General features: G+C 44.5%; 1 protein-coding gene across 9 annotated transcripts in view; it reads left to right on the top strand.

Moving 5' to 3' along the window:
• The window catches only part of scrib (scribble planar cell polarity protein), a 55,683-nt gene that overhangs the window by 7,400 nt on the left and 32,339 nt on the right, over positions 1-15,944 (top strand). The gene's annotated exons all lie outside the window — the stretch shown is intronic.

The raw sequence follows: 15,944 nt of genomic DNA on the forward strand, positions 1-15,944 counted from the left end.
CCCCCACCACCTCAGTGCAGTGGCGGAGTGATTCGGACCCGACACTGACTCGCCGCTCTCCCATGCACCGTGGCCTCGGTCACCAGCCTCAAAGGTAAACAAGGAGGCAAAGCTCTGGTGAATAATTGATGGCGGTGGCAGCTGTCTGTGATAAAGGAGAGTTTGTGGCTGTGCTGCTGCAGCTCTGTGATAGGACAGGAGATCGGTTGGCTCCAGACATTAAGTCCACACAGGCGAGATGGACAGGTTTACACCATTTTGTCTTTTTCTTTGTCCAACTGTGTATTTTGTGTGTTTTGAGTTCGTCCACTAAGCAACCAGTGTTTTTAGAAACATCAGCTCTAAAGGGCACAGGTCTGTATTAGGATGCAGGGAGTGGCACATTTAAATCCTTCTTACAAGCAAATGGTTTCTAAATCGCATAATTTCAAGGCTCCAACTAATACCATCCTATTCTTAATCAGTTCATTACTTCAATGTGAAATCCGGAGATGTAAAGTTTTGCCCAACCAACAATCAAAACCTCAAAATATAAACAATTTTCCAAGAAATAAGTCAAATAAAATGTATCTGAATTAGTCAAATTGTACAACAAGTGAGAAACCTTTGCAGTGAGCTGAATGAATAAAAAACAATTAGTTCAGTAAATAATAAAATGCAATAAAGACAGTTAGATAGATTCAGTAATAATACAGTTTAAATAAATTGTGTTTACACGATAAGATACAATGATAGTACTTTAAAACTGCTTGGTAAACATGTACTCACTTATCATCTGTCACCGTCCCTTTACATTATATTTGCTCATCCTGTTCTCATCCATATTGTGTATTCTGCTTAAGTACATTTTCTGCCTGTGGCATTGGCACATTCAAACCGGTTATGTTATAGCCACATACTCCGAAGGAGAAAGCTGCCACAGACGAACACGTGAGTTCTCCAGTGGTTAAATTCAGCCCTGACATTTCTTTGGGGGTCGATGCTGTTTCCGAACCTTTCGATCACACAGGAGCTCAGGATCTTCACTCTTTGTCACACAAATGGCCCCTTTGAGGCCTGTCCGTCAGGGGGCTGCGGGGGAATAGGTCACCTGGGATGACATTAAAACTGACCACAAACAAATACCGGCCTTTATCTGCTGACCACACACACACAGTCATTGAAGGCCTCTATCTGTCGCTGTAAAACCTGATAGCCCTCACATCCTCACCCCAGTGTTCTTTTCCCGCCAGTGTCTCGAGACCTGTCCCTGTCCGTCACCTTCAGCTCTCATATCTCCGGCTCTAGGATTGGAAATTGGATTAAATCATTTAACCCATCAGCCATAGTTTTTTCCCCATACACAACAGCTGTCTGAAGTAACCATTGAAGTAACAGGTGGGCAATTCAGAATGACCTAGAGTCTGGGTGAGTGCTTGCTTCAATGCACACAAAGCTCTGGTTTTTATTTTTTCCGTGGGGCAACTCAGGCACTCGGCGTCATCGTCTAGCTCGTCCTGTTTGTTGATGCGTGTGTTTCTCTTGTTGATTCCTCTTTGTTGGGAGCGTCTCCCTGAGCAGGAAGTGGGAATAATCAAGTGAGCCGTGGAATGCCCTGTTTTGTGAGACCATCTCCACTCGGGACCTTGTTTGTGTAGCATTGTAGGGATCTTGACAACAGGGGGTTGGAGGGGGAAATTGTCTTTAGCATTCACCGTGCACTCTCCTCCCTCCTGTACACACACACTTAAAAGCTCACAGTATCTCCAACTGATGGTGTTTATGATAAATGATGTAAATCTCCTTGTTTCTCTGTAATCCTACAAGATGTGGCACCAACCCATGAAGGAATGTTAAGCCCAATAGCTCAGGAGTCCTGACACATGAGTACAGTTATAAAGTGATGGCTGCCGCAGTGTTTACTACCATGATGGCGTTGTCTGCACCACTTAAATACTCACTATCTCACAGCCTCTCAATCACAAGTCTCCAGAGTGAGAACATTTGGTTCCATTTGGGAGAAGATTTTCCCAGACGCAGCCAACGATTGATGACTGTCTCTAAACTACTACGTTGTACTTGTTCTCTTTTTGCCAGTGCCACAAAAACTTTGTCCACACTTGTGTGTCTAGATAGACTTTGAGCTTCAGTATTTATTTGCTGACTGATCATAATCCAAATGTGTGCTATGCAGTATTGGTGGCCCTGTTGCATCGCTCTGCGTTTTGAATTTCCTGATCACTTCCCATTATTGACCGAATAATCATTTACAACTTATCTAAATTGCTCTGCTGTCTGCTTCTATTCCATATTGATCAGACTATTGATTTTTCCTGCCATTAGCCAGAGTTATTGAAGCATGTTTTCTTTGTGTGTTGCTAGCAGATTATTAAGGTGTATCATTAACTGTAATGTCTGTAGTGTTTAGTGTTTCTTGAGATTGTTTTCCAGTCTGTTGCTGACTCAAAAGACTCAAAAGATCCACTGTGACTCCCTTATTTATAGACACAGTTCATTGTTTTAATTTGTTCATCCTCAGTGTTGATTGAGTGTCTTTCTTAAATGCATTTTCTTCTTGCTCTGCTTGCACAGAGCTTTGTTAATATTAATGCCAATTTTATCATACAAAGTTATTCTTATAAAACTTGCTATAAGGCATGATATATATTTAAAAATAATAATGAGCTTAATATTGCACAAAATAATTTAGCTACTTTCCTGCATTCCTGCTTCAGGCACTAACTGACAGATATGAGTTAAATCTGGAATATTCCCCTGAAGCTGCACAGCTGCGTAGAAGTACAGAATAATAACTGGGGCATCTTGTGAATTACTGGATGAAGCCGTCTCCATTAGTGGTGGGAATTGAGAAGCAGGTACATATGTTCTGAACCATTTTAATCATGTTTCTCAGAGCGTATCAGTTCCTTAATCAGTGCTGGCATGTATTTCTTACAGTCTTGCATTGCAAAAAATGACCTGAGGCTTTTGTGTGCGTCTGTGTGTGAAACAAGAAGGAGTCACGGTGCAGAGGAGCTAAAGGTCCAAAGTATGTCTTAGTTTCATGAAGAAAGACAGTGTGATGTCTGTAAAATGAACATTTCTAGTAGGGATGAAAACAAAAGCAATATGCTGAAACTTTCTGGACTTAATATTCAGGAATGTTGTGTATTTGTGACTTTGCCACTGCTCGCCACATGAGCCACACATCCATTACGGAGGGTAATTATTTTGAGTTATGATAAAATTAGCTCCATGCACAAACTTGTGTTTTTCCACAACGATCAGGAGTTTTTCAGCGAATCACAATAAGAATCTGACCAACAAGCAGATTTTATTATGTCATTGGTTTCAATGAAATCAGTTATCGATCACTAGTCTCCGGGCGAGAGATACTTGTGAGGAGAAGTCTATAGTTCTTGTCTAGGAGGAAACAACATTTCCATGTTCATGGTCTATTAATTGGTTATTGAGTGAATACAATATAACACAGGCCTGATGTGTGAGCTGTGACACATGACAAGTTCCAGGCGTCTAACAGAGAAGTGCTGATGGGAGGATGTTTATGTGTTATGACAGAGAATAGATGTGAGAGGCCAATAGAAAGCACAGCAGGGTTCTTTAGAGACAACAAAGCAGTACGCACGCATGTGTGTGTCACGCCAGCGATGAACAACAAAACGAAGCAGTAACAGGTCTGTAGAGAAGAGAAGTGGACAGCAATTCATGTCCACTATGTGTGCATGCAAGAGTGCACATCAGCCTGCCTGGCAGAAGCCCCCCCGAGCACATCTTTTCATTTCCCGCGCAGCTAGAATACTTTGATTCTTCTGCTCAACATTTTCCTTTTATTTGTGAAAATGCTTCCTCAGCAGTTAACCTCGTTCCTCGGCCTCGTCCTGTGTTGATGTCTCGGCTTTTAAATCCGTCGACATGGTCAGAGCACAACAGACGGATCTGATGACTCATCCAGTGTGTGTTGATGCTGTGGGTATTGTCTACAGTGAAAAAGGTCAGTTATTTAAAGTTCCGGAAGTGGAGCAGTTTAACAATGCGACTCATTGTCGGCTTTATTCTCTCATCAGACGATTCTCTCCTCGCAGTTGTTTTCGAGAGTTCAAACTCCACAAAAACAATATTTATTCTCCCGGAGCAGCACAGCAAATAGAAATCATTTGTTCTTAGGGGGCAAGCTTTTTCTACTCTTTAATTTAAAATGTCAGATTCTTCACAAGTTGTGACACTTACTATAACTGGCATTTTGAGAAGGCTTGCCTCAAACGTTCCTGTAACAAGTGTGAACGATTTGGGGAGAGGTGAGTGGCCTGGTGCGCTCTGTGTTATTAACTCTGCACAGCCATGTTTGCTCTGCAGCACGTGACTTCCGAGGAAATGCCGGCATGCCTGGAATCTCCAGGAGTTTGCCCTGCCCTCTGCGAAGCTCCACACTCGCTCCTCTCTCACCCTCACGTACACTTGAACTTTTTACACCCGGGCTCCATACATAGACCAACACTGAGGCGTGCAGGATTTGCCCGGGATCTCGCTTCAGTTGAGTTGTCAAGCCAAGCAAACCCACTTTCAGCCGTTCCTTGTTAAATATGAGTCTCAGCTGTTGTAATTAAGTCAGCCGGTGTTCTCCTGGGCCTGAAAACACAAATGAGAATACTGTGACAGTGCGCCGCTGAAATAATGTCAAAAAAATAACTCCACTGCCTGCGTATTTATATTCATATTTTAGCCTGGTTTCAATAAGGTAATTTCTAGATTTTTTTTTTATGCAAACTGACTGATACTGAGCCATAACTTGGCAGCACACACACGTCTGAGGAAAGAGTGATGCCATTAAGTAGTTTATCCTGCAGAGAAACCACAGACAAGTTTGTATTAAACTATGGAAACTGTCAGAAGTCAGAGTTTATTCGTTTGGCTGTTGCAGTGTGTTTGTACTTTGCCATAACAACATGCATAGAATGACAATTTGCTGAACTGTAATATGCTAATGTATAACCTCAGTGTCAGAGTTGGTTAAATGTGAGTGGGAAGTTTTCCACTTCGCCTCATCTTCTTCTGAAATACAGAAGGTGAACTGGAACGGGAACTTAAGAGAAGTTATCACGGAGTCTAAAGCAACCGACCTTACCAACATGACCAGCCACCGCTTGACTGTCAACAGTGAACGTGATTGTTCTTGTTCTCCCTTTGGAGCACTTATTCTGCTCTGACTCAGCAGAGCAGCTGATGACCTGCTGCCCTCTGCTACACGCTTCAGATTCATCATAATATGGACAAACACCTTTTAAGAACAGTTTCTACCCCAGAGCCAAACGAGAACTGCCACACACTGATATGTATATCATGTTTGGTTGGACCTTGTCACCTCATACTATGTTAAATAAGGAACATGACAGCCTGTATAAAGTACATGTGCTGCCTGTGCTTTTTACTACAATTTTAGTATCTTTGTTTTTATCAGGTTCCTCACGTGCGTGTTTCTTAGAGCTGCCGTCACAAACCAGGTTCATGACACGGCAGAGCATGCATCAGATGGCCTCTGCGGATCAGCATGTGCTCGCTTGTGGGCTAAGTACGAGTGTTTTGGTCTCTGGCGTTGATCCTCTCTGGAGTCATGTGGGAGGGGTGCGCAGACAACTCTTTAATTATGCTGTCTCTATGACATATTAATGGGGTTTGGCTTGTAATCCAAAGTAACGGCAGCCCTTTCTTGTGTATTGTATTTGACGCAGAAATTGTTCAGTACTCTGTGATGATACATGGGAAGGATTTTCACATACTGCTTTGCTATCTTGGAGCAGATACATCGAGTGAATCAAGTGAGGCTCAGTGTTCATTCTATCGTCAGTCGAGCGTCACTCGGGAGGTTGCTGCTTCCCCCCGGCTTCTTCGTTGAACAAATGCTGGTCTCCACGGTGATGGATCTCCCAGGGCCATTGGGTTGCCTCATGCGGGGGTGCATTCACTCTGTTGTCAGGGAGAGTAACCAGATGTGGGGCTTCCCTGTCACTGCAGATGCACCGTACTCCCGTCTGTGCACAGAGGCCCGAGACATCACCGACCCAAATCTGCTTACAACTCAAACACGGCCTCTGCCCGAGTGTTACATATTGTAAAGAAGCGCAGGGAGAGAGTAGGTCTGTTTGTGTCAGAGTCACACTTTGCCCTTGGACTTTGAAAAAGCCGCAGCAGCAGCAGCAGCAGAGACGCTGCACAGCAACACCGAAAGTGGAGCAGTTATTTTTCCACAGGGGCAAAGATACTCGAGCAGTGAACTACATAGAGGTGACTTTGTGCTTCTCTCTAGGACCACTTACCAAACTTGGTGTATTTGCGCAGCCTAAATAATTCTATGCAAACCACCCATGCATTTAAAGACTCACTACATACAGTAAATTAAGTAGCTTAACGGAATTCCTTGCTTTTGGTAACACACACTTTTTTAATTCATTCCCTCTAAAACAGCGACAGTCCTTGTGTAATCCAAATTTGTTGGATCCAGGCAGAACTGACAGATGTTTGTCAGCTCATTCTCTTAATTTGGTAACGAAATGTAAGTTGACTTTAAAAATGCACGAGAAAGACTTAGGATTTGGATGCTGCATCCTTAGCTGTCTGCTTCCATGACCCTTTCAAACGGTCAGGGAACATTCCTGAGAGAGAAATGTGAAGCGAGAGTGAGACCTGTGTGAACTGCCCGTTGCAAGAGAGAGTGAGAGAGAGAGTGAGACAGAGAGAGAGAGAGAGAGAGAGAGAGAGAGAATGCCAAGACCGTTACTAGAAGACACTGAGCCACACGATCCTGAGAGGGAGGCCCCAACCTGGACACACACAATGAATCAATTGTAGTGAGGCTGCTGGTGCAATCATGATACACAAGAACTTTTAGTACGTTTTTTAACGGCGTAATTCTCAACGTTGTCCCTGTGGTAAAAGTAGAGAGAATCCTGAAACTGAATAAAATTGTGCATGGTGACCAGATCTTCTTTTTCTCTCTAAGAGTCTAGAAATGAGATATGAGGTTTAATTCATAAGTACGTAAAGCTCCTCAGAACCGTCTTTCTTTGGCTGTATGTTTCTGTATGTGTGCGTATCGTCTGCAGAGCCTAGTTAATGCAGCTTTTTAAAATGTAAGCTCTTACTGTTGCTAGTGTTTTTATATTTACAATATCGGCCGACTCTACGTTAACCAGGCAGAAAAGTACTTGTATATACAACACCGGGGTGATGCAGTGCCAGGGGCTCTGGCTGCTGTGTTGATCCCCTGCAGCGTGGCTCCACCGTGGGACAGACTGAGAGCTGGCAGGCAGGCAGCACATACCGGAACCTGCCCATCCAGGAAAGAGCCCAGCGTCCTCTGTGGACTATAAACAATGGAGCTTCTGCTTTTGTCTCATGTTTGTGGGAAACACAGAAAGAGAATGAGCACGCGTGTGATGAAGTCAGAGAGTGTGGGTGGAGGTGGAGGTGGAGGTGGAGGGTCTCCTCTACAGTTTCTGATTTCCCTGTGTACTCCTTCATTCCTGCTGGATGAGCACATAGCTGGAGAATCTCGGGCCATTAGCTTAACTAAACAGTAAAGCCTGAATGGGAGCAGTGTGCACTTCATTAATACATTGACAAATAATCGCTGCTCACAAACCTCGGGCTGATCTCTTTGTCTTCCATATGCGGTCGTGTTTTGCTCGGGGACTTTGCAGCCACCTGCAGGACCAGTCCTCATTTACATTTCCAGGCAGTGCTGGTGTTGATTAATGCCGCACCCTCTTTGGACATAGGCCTTAAAGTTTGGTTCATCACCACAGAAACCTCCCAGCACTCAGCTGTTTGCTCACTCCCAAGCTAGTAGCTCAAATTGTACTTCTACTTTGTTATATTGTTTCCTGTTTTCTCTAATGTACAATGCTGTCAATAACAAAAGTATTGATTATAGCTAAGTGTTCTGATTGTCAAGTGGACGAGAGGCTGTATGAAATCTGAAACGTGCAAACTGTGGGCAGGTGTGAGAGCTTTGGAAAGATCAAGTTCAAGGCTTTCAGCTCAGCTGCTGCTTTGAATTTGGTTTGGATTGCAAATCTGCACAGGGAGTCGGTGATAACTCTCTCTCTCACTCCCTCTATCTTTCTCTCTCTCTCACTGAGAGTTTGTGTTAATCAAGTTGTAGTCGCGGTGTCCCAGAGCTGGTGGTGCAAGCTTTTCTATCACTGTGACAGTTTTAGAAACCAAAGCAGTGATTAGCCCACCAATATGGCAACGGCAGACGGATTACCCGTCTATTCTTAAAATGCTGACTGGAAATCGCTTGACTGCACCAAGCATTCGCCATTCTTGGTTGCGGAGGAGTTCCATAGGCCACATTCTTTACCATTATTATACATTTAGGGGGTTAAATATAACTTGGCACTTAAACATGTATACGTATAGAAAACTGCCTCAACCTTTAATTATGTTTTTCCACTAGACAAAACGGGGACGTATGGTAAAGACGTTTGTGGTTCATGTGTCACAGAGGTTTTCTGTAGCCATGTATATTCTTTAGTACACGATCCTCTCGCCCCACAATGTCCTGTTCACCTGTTCTCTCTCAATCTTTCTCCTTTAGCTCTCTGGAGTCTTCATCCCCAGAGAGAAAGTGTGATTCAGGCTCTCTTTCTTATGCTGACATTGTATATATGGATGTAGGAGAGGGCCACTCCTGGTTGCACACTTGGCTGAATTCAGGCAGGATTTGCTGAAACAGTGTTTTGTTAACTCGACAAAAACTATTGGAGGCAAAGTGGGGAAAGTCATTGTGGTGGTTTATTAACCGTGTTGATTTAGGAACCGCATTTCTCACCAACAGTGGCTCAGTGGAATCAGGCTGTGCTCGGGTTCTCGTGGTTCCCTCTTTTCCCTGAGTTGTTCTCGTTTTCTTCAACGGCATCCTTCCCCATGTCCCCCTGTTTATACAGGCAATGGTGCTGTGAGGCAGCAGGCGTAAACACACAAGTTCACTCACATACACACAATCATGTAAACACACATTAACTGTACGTGTGCACAGCCCCAAGGCCCAAACCCCTTCAGCCGGGGCCATTTATCCATTCCTCTGAACCTGTCCTGACACATCCTCACTGAAGAGAACACACAGCAAAGCACCGGATGTCCAGAGGGCAGACACAACAACAGAGAACTATTTTAAAGTATTTTAAACTATTGCTTGATTAGTTGTTCAACAAGCTGAACTATCAAGCATGTCTAGGCTCCAGCTTTTAAAAAATATGAAGTTCGGACAGTGTAATTTGTCAAAAATAATGATAAAACCAAGTTGTAACACAAATTGTTTTCTCCATCATGGACATTTGGTTTGTATCATCAGTGGTTAGTTTTTTCTATCGCTAGTTTATCTGTCTTATTGTCTATGCATATCTTTCTAATGCGGTTCAGGAGCCTCCGTGCGTTAGACTTCGGGCTGCCTTTGATCTCAGCACTGATCAAAGTCACCAGGACAGGTGTAAGTAGATGGAAGCTTGTGAGGATGTCAGTCACGCTGGTGTTTCCACGCCCACCTCTCTGTGTGGCCTGCTCCGCCCGGGGGTCTGGAGCCGGGTGATGTAGTCGAGACTGAAAGCGCCACTTAAGTTAAACACAAAAAACTTAATGCATGCCTTTTTGTAACGGCACACACACAAATAAATGTGCGTCGCAAAAACATGAACACACAGAACTTATATATTGTGTGCGAGGATATTTGATTAGGCAAATAGAATTAGCTGTGCCGTCTTAAATGAAAGGCACATGACTCTCTCTGCACGGTGTACTGCTGCAGTGTTTGTGGATTTGGTTGTTTCTTTTTATTCGTTATCTCTCAACTGCACCTACCTGATATACAAGCAGAAGAGGGAGATTGTGGGTGGAGGAGGAGGAGGAGGAATTTAGGTTTATGGTTGTGGGTAGGTGGTGTGGTTGAAGTAGGAAGTATTGAGAGGGTGGCGGTTCAAAAAGTCATAAAGCAACATTCAGAATATGGTACAAATAACTAAGAAACACTGAGTTTCTTGTGTACCAGCTGTCTACACCCGTAGGACAATATAAAGAAACCTACGTCTATCAAACCTCTTTGTCGCCAAACTATAATTAACAGATCACTGCAGAAACCTTTGTTCTTAATCAGAATTGAGAGTTAAAATTGCACTTTATAGCACAGGTTCTGGTCTTAGATTTAGACATATTTTTGCAGATTCCCTCTCATAATTTATCTGGTGACTGCGGGAAATAAAATAACCTTGACCCGTGCCTCACTACTTACTGGGTTTTTTAACAAGCTGCATTGTCTTCAACACTATGAGGCTCCGTGCACCAGACATAACCACATTAATGACAGTCTGTTGATTTGTTGGATGTTTTTGGTTCATAAATTACATTATTCATCTACCAGGGGGGAAAGGGCAGTGAGTGGAGATAATTTGTTGGTCAGTGGTTGAAGTCTCTGTCCCCATTAGTGGAGCGATGTGTCCAGAGCCCTGTGGGAGACCATTGTTTACCCTCCATTCTTCATTAGTGGTGTAGTGTCACTCCCTTTCTCCCAGCTCCCTCTCCTCCACTTCGCACACAAGCTTCCTTTTCTTCTCGGCACTGTTCACTCCCCTGCTCTATCCTTCTTAGTCATCCCTGCCTTTTTGTTATGCTTTGCCACTTTCCTCTCTCAGGTCTTCATCCCTTCATTTCCAGCCCTCTCCCGCTCTGCCTCTTCTCCGCGGTACCCTTTCGGACAATGGAGGAATCCCCTGGCCTGGCTGCAGGGCCGGGGGCAGCGGGGGGGCAGCGGGGGCCGGCCTGTGACTGACAGCCCAGTGTGGCGCTGCTGCTTGGCCTTTGTCCTTCTGCCAAGGAAAATTGAGAGAACCCAGGGAGGAGGTGGAGCACTGGGAAAGAAGAGGGGGAGAGGAGTACCAGTTTGGGTGTCATTCATGTGTAGAGGTTTTGGGAACTCTGGGTTTCAAACAGTGCTCTGTCGGGGGAGGGGGGGGGTTGGAAGCTTTGGCCGAGCAACCTCAGCCCACGTTGCTCCATTAGCATTGGCCTTGAAATGACCGGGCTTGCAGTCGTGCTGGTGCATGTGCTTTTAGTTTCGAATAACTGCACGGAGGATATTGGATTTGGTAAGAGGAGGAGGAGTGATTCTTGGACGCACAGCCACGTAACACCGGAGCTGCCTTGTGTCCGTGGCCATTCATGTACCGAGTTTACGCCACAACAATGTCCGCTGCTATCCATAGAAACGAGCGGGCTGTAATGAGGCTCGCCATTCGAGTGGCCGACCAAGTTACTCAGTCAACCAAATCCTCTCTGCTTTTTATTTGCCCGGACACTGAAAGAGTCCAGGCCAGGACAAAAGCCTGTGCCCTCCCCTCCCCTCCCTTTGAGCCCCTCACCCCCACTAGTGTGTGTGTAGTTTGTGTGGGCATTGTAGGGGGGGGGGGGATGGATATTGGGAAGAGTGGGGACATGAGGACTAGGCTGGAGACGGGGCAGATTTGGCAGAAGATTAAGAGGCTGCGGAATGTGTGAATAGGAATTCCAGAGGACTTACAGAGGAGAGGAAGTGCGCAACAGTAAAATGGGAAAAAAATGAGGGAAGAATATGAGAGCAGTTCATTGATGGTATGCTGCTGTAAATGTTGCCAGCTCAGATGATGAAAGTGAGATGAGTGGGTCCCTGGATTAAATGCCTAGACGAGCTGAGACCTGATCGAGTTGGTTCAGCTCCATTTTTTTGTTTCACTTTAATACAGAGTCTTTATGCCTTTGCAGAAGTTAAACAAACTCCCCTTCTTCTCACAGAAATAAGTATTTTTGTAGATATTTACACTGTTGTGTTTTAAACAATGAACTTGGCCTCAGGTTGTTGATTTAGGACAAACATGGGGTTGGTTGTCTGGAGTTTATCTAAGGTATCCTGCACGCGGGATACTCCCTGCAAGGCGAAAGTTGGAATAAGACAAGATTAGAAAACTTTATTGATACACACACTGGGGAAATTCAGTTGTTACAGCAGCGGCAACTGTGTGAGGTAAACAAGATTATAAAACAATTCAAAAAGGCAATAGAATCAAATTAAACAAAATGTTGAGTATGTACATAATGTACACCTTTTACTGTCGTAGGTTGCATAGAAATGTTATAAAGGAAAGTTATTTGTTAGTGTGTGTGTGGGCAGGCGTGTGTGTGTGTGTGTGCAAAGCAGGAAGAGCCTGCTCTGATGGCATGATTGGAGGGAAACCGTATAAGCTAAATGGAGTCACTTGACTGGAACACTGCAGCCTCTGTGGACACCAGGCTTCAGCTCACTGCACCTACAGAGGAACTCACACACAGAACATACAGTTCACTCATATTTGTATTTTTTATCTGAGTTATTTGCGCTGCTGGTAAATTTACAGGGTCGCTTCCAGTTCTCATAAACACTCTCATTAACACCCAGTGCCGCTGAAACACATGAACACACAAATATGCATGTTAACCTACCGCCGTGTCCTCCAGGCGCACACATGCTGAGTCCTACCACTGCAGCCAGGGTTCCGGGCAACTTTAACCAAAGTAAAAGTGAGACTACAAACAGTGGTGTGTGCTGATGTGAAGACCTACAGCAGCGGGTCTTGTCTCCAGTGATTTGACAAGTTTGCAAAAACTACAAGCTTGCATGGACACACACACACACAACCGCACATGTACACGCTCAAGCAGGAGGATGCAGATAAGACAACGTCGAGTTATTTCACAACTGTCCGACACACACACACACACACTGATATGCATCGTGTCTTTTGCCTCACACACACAAACAGACTCCTCTCTGTCACAGGTTGCTCCTGGGTGTCTGGGCTTCCCTCACTGTATAATAAATGGGGATATTTCTAATAAACGGCCGCACCACAGAACCCTTTCCACACCGGCTGGAGTTGGCCACACTGGATGCTGCACAGACCCGATCCTCCCTCTGTGTGAAACTCTATCACAGTCTGAATCTGTGCAGCTGTGTCTGCTCCCATCGCTGTCCTCACCACCGTTAATGGGATTTGTCGTCTACATTTTCCCCTGGAATTCAAAGCTGTTTAAGAGGAAACATGGCATTAAGACGTTTAACTTCCCATCTGTCTCTTATAAAAATGAACAAACTGTCAAAACAAAGGCTGCTGCACAGATTTAACAGATTTATCAACAGTTAACACGTGGCTGGTGTTGATTTCCAGTTTTGAAAATTGCCTCGTTCGACTTATTTTGCTGTAATTTACCAGTAAATGCTTTTTAATTTCTTTGTATTATTGATGTGGCAAAAGGACTTTGATTCAAATGCCCGGGAAAATGTGTGCGTAGTATTCTCCTGGTTGTTTGTGGTGTGATGTAAGTGGTGAATGGTTTGATATATATTTACTGTAAGTGCTCGGAGACCCCACGCTGCCCTCTGCTGACACGGCCATCATTTACCCTCTCCCTTCCCTTCCCACTCTGCTGAACCCTCCTGTTCACAGCTTCACTCCCACATTAACCAAACAACTCTCGCATGTCCCTCATAAAACATCCCACTTGCAAAGTTATATAGGAAACTCAATCCCCCTTTTCCACGGGTCAAAAACCCACTAACATCTGGCTTTTGTCTGCAGGCACGGACACAATCAGAGACTCGGGTTTTTATGAGCTTCGTTCGGAAGTGACCACAACATGGCCCCGTGGTGACCGCACTGGTTTCTTCTTTATTTTGTCTGGCGCTGCACCTTCTCTGACCTGACATAGAAATGCAAACTCCTGTACTGTGGCTTTTACCAGTATTTAAAAAACCTGCATATATACCCACTAATCTTGGTGTAAGAGGTAATAGATGAAGAGTACACTAAATCCCTCTGCTCCTGCTTGTTATTCCAATTGACCTCCCATTGATTTCTATAACACCTTTGGCTCCTGTTTAATTTTGAAAGTGCATCAGTCAGTAGGAAGCAGCAGGGAAATCAGATCCAGTTTCATTGATATAAATAGCACTTATCGACTGTCCTGAAAGCAGCGGAACACAAAGAACAGATTTATTAAATCTTACACACGAAGGACGTCTGTATGTTATTCGGCATGTGGCCGTTTCTCGGAAAGAGACGACTGCTGGGTACAGCTTCAAAGTTGTTTCCGAGAAAAAAGCACTGGCGAGCTTGAACGAGCGGCCACTCGGGAGTGAATGGCCATCTTTGTGAGTGTTCGTAATTACTTGTTCACAGGCATGATTGCATTACTGTGTCAGTGTGGCTCTCTCCCTCATCGCCAGTGGAGCTCTGGACGATATCAAAAGTGGGGAAGGAATGCTCCGATGCAGACGCTTTTATTGGCTGATTGCTTTCGCCTGAACGGAAGAATTGCCTATTGTGTGTCAGCAGTAAAATGGCTTCTTGTGCTTCGGTGTAAGAGTTGTTTCCCAGCTGAGGAAGACTTTTTTTGAGGAGTTAAAATCGTGTCGTACTATTGTCAACGCTGCTCATTCTGAGAGTGTATCCCAGCAGCCCCAGCCTGAGTAGCTCTCTCTCTCTCTCTGAATGTCACCTGTTCTCCTATTCCGGGGGCTGGCTCCCATCTGGGCTCGGCCTGATCACATGTTTGTCCTCCGCTCCTGTTTCCTCTTCCTGCCACCTGATACCTGTCACCTGCTCCTCGGTGGGCCAACACCCTCTTTGTCTCTCTGTGGCTGTGTCCTTTTCCTGTGGTTTTATCTCCTCACTCCTCCTTCCACTTCTCCCTCCGTCAGGTGGGGTCGCAGTGTGAAGGACTAAACTCATTCTGGGAAGTTTTTTAGTTTTTCGAACAGTACTGGCTAAACCTAGACAGATTCCAGGGGGAAAAACATTCTTGTTTGTAGCCACACACACAAAACTAGTCAAGAGCAGGAAGTGTCTGTCATCGAGGAACAGAATGGCTCTGAAGTGCCGCAGTTCTTTTGGCAGCGTAATTGTCGAGCTGTCTCCCAGAAATGCTGTTGAGTGTGTGTGTGTGTGTGTGTTGCACGTCTGTCGAGTATAAACCTGACAGTAAACACCAAAGAAGGTTTTGTGTTATCTGATTTACAACAGTTAGTAGACAGTGGGGGTGTAAATGCTCATTTATTCTTCCTTTACGTACGAAAACAAAAATGCCAGTTTCAAACAACGTAACCGTTACTGCTCATACTTCCGTGCCTCCTTCGTGTTTGCATGGTTGTTAAGCAACACATCCACTAGAGTGCGGCACAGAGTCCAGAGTTTCTGACAACAAACATGTCACAGGTGGAGGAGGATGTAATGATGCACCTCTTAAAGAAGAGGTAAAACAGTTTTAGTTTCTTACCAACTCACAAAGTCTCTCGCCATTGTTGACATGTTGTCCTTGTGTCCGATGGGCATCTCGTTGAACCGTTGCCCCCCCCCATGCTTTTTTGTGGTACTGCTTTGTTTTGTCTATTTTGTTCTGCATCAGCAGACTTGCACAAATATGTATGACATGATCGTGACATGAGTACAAACAACAAGCTTTGCCTGTTTCTGTTTTCGTATCTCAACATTGAGCATAAACAAGCCTTAACAGAGACACATTTTATAAACATAAATCCCATTGAAGGAGGAGGAGCTTGGGAATTGTCTGGATATTCCAATTAAGCATATTCATCTTCACCTTTATTGACACACATTGTATTTGACTTTTTTTATAGTCGGCTCTTTCTACCTTGCTTTTAGTTAAATCTAACTGTTGCACTGCTGAGCAGACGGGTTTCTTCTTCTCCAACAGCTTTCATTGTACTTTTGACCCTTAGTTAACTTGCATATGACAAATAAAACTTGAACACAAGGGATGTTTTCAGCGTTGGACTTGCCGACAACCTGAGCTTTAATGTGAATTAACGTTCATGCCCCAAGCTCGCTGACGTCTGCTTTCCGAAAGAATGCCTGAATAATGAGTTT

This window comes from Limanda limanda, chromosome 20 (genome assembly GCF_963576545.1).
Source record: "Limanda limanda chromosome 20, fLimLim1.1, whole genome shotgun sequence".
Lineage (NCBI taxonomy): Eukaryota > Metazoa > Chordata > Actinopteri > Pleuronectiformes > Pleuronectidae > Limanda > Limanda limanda.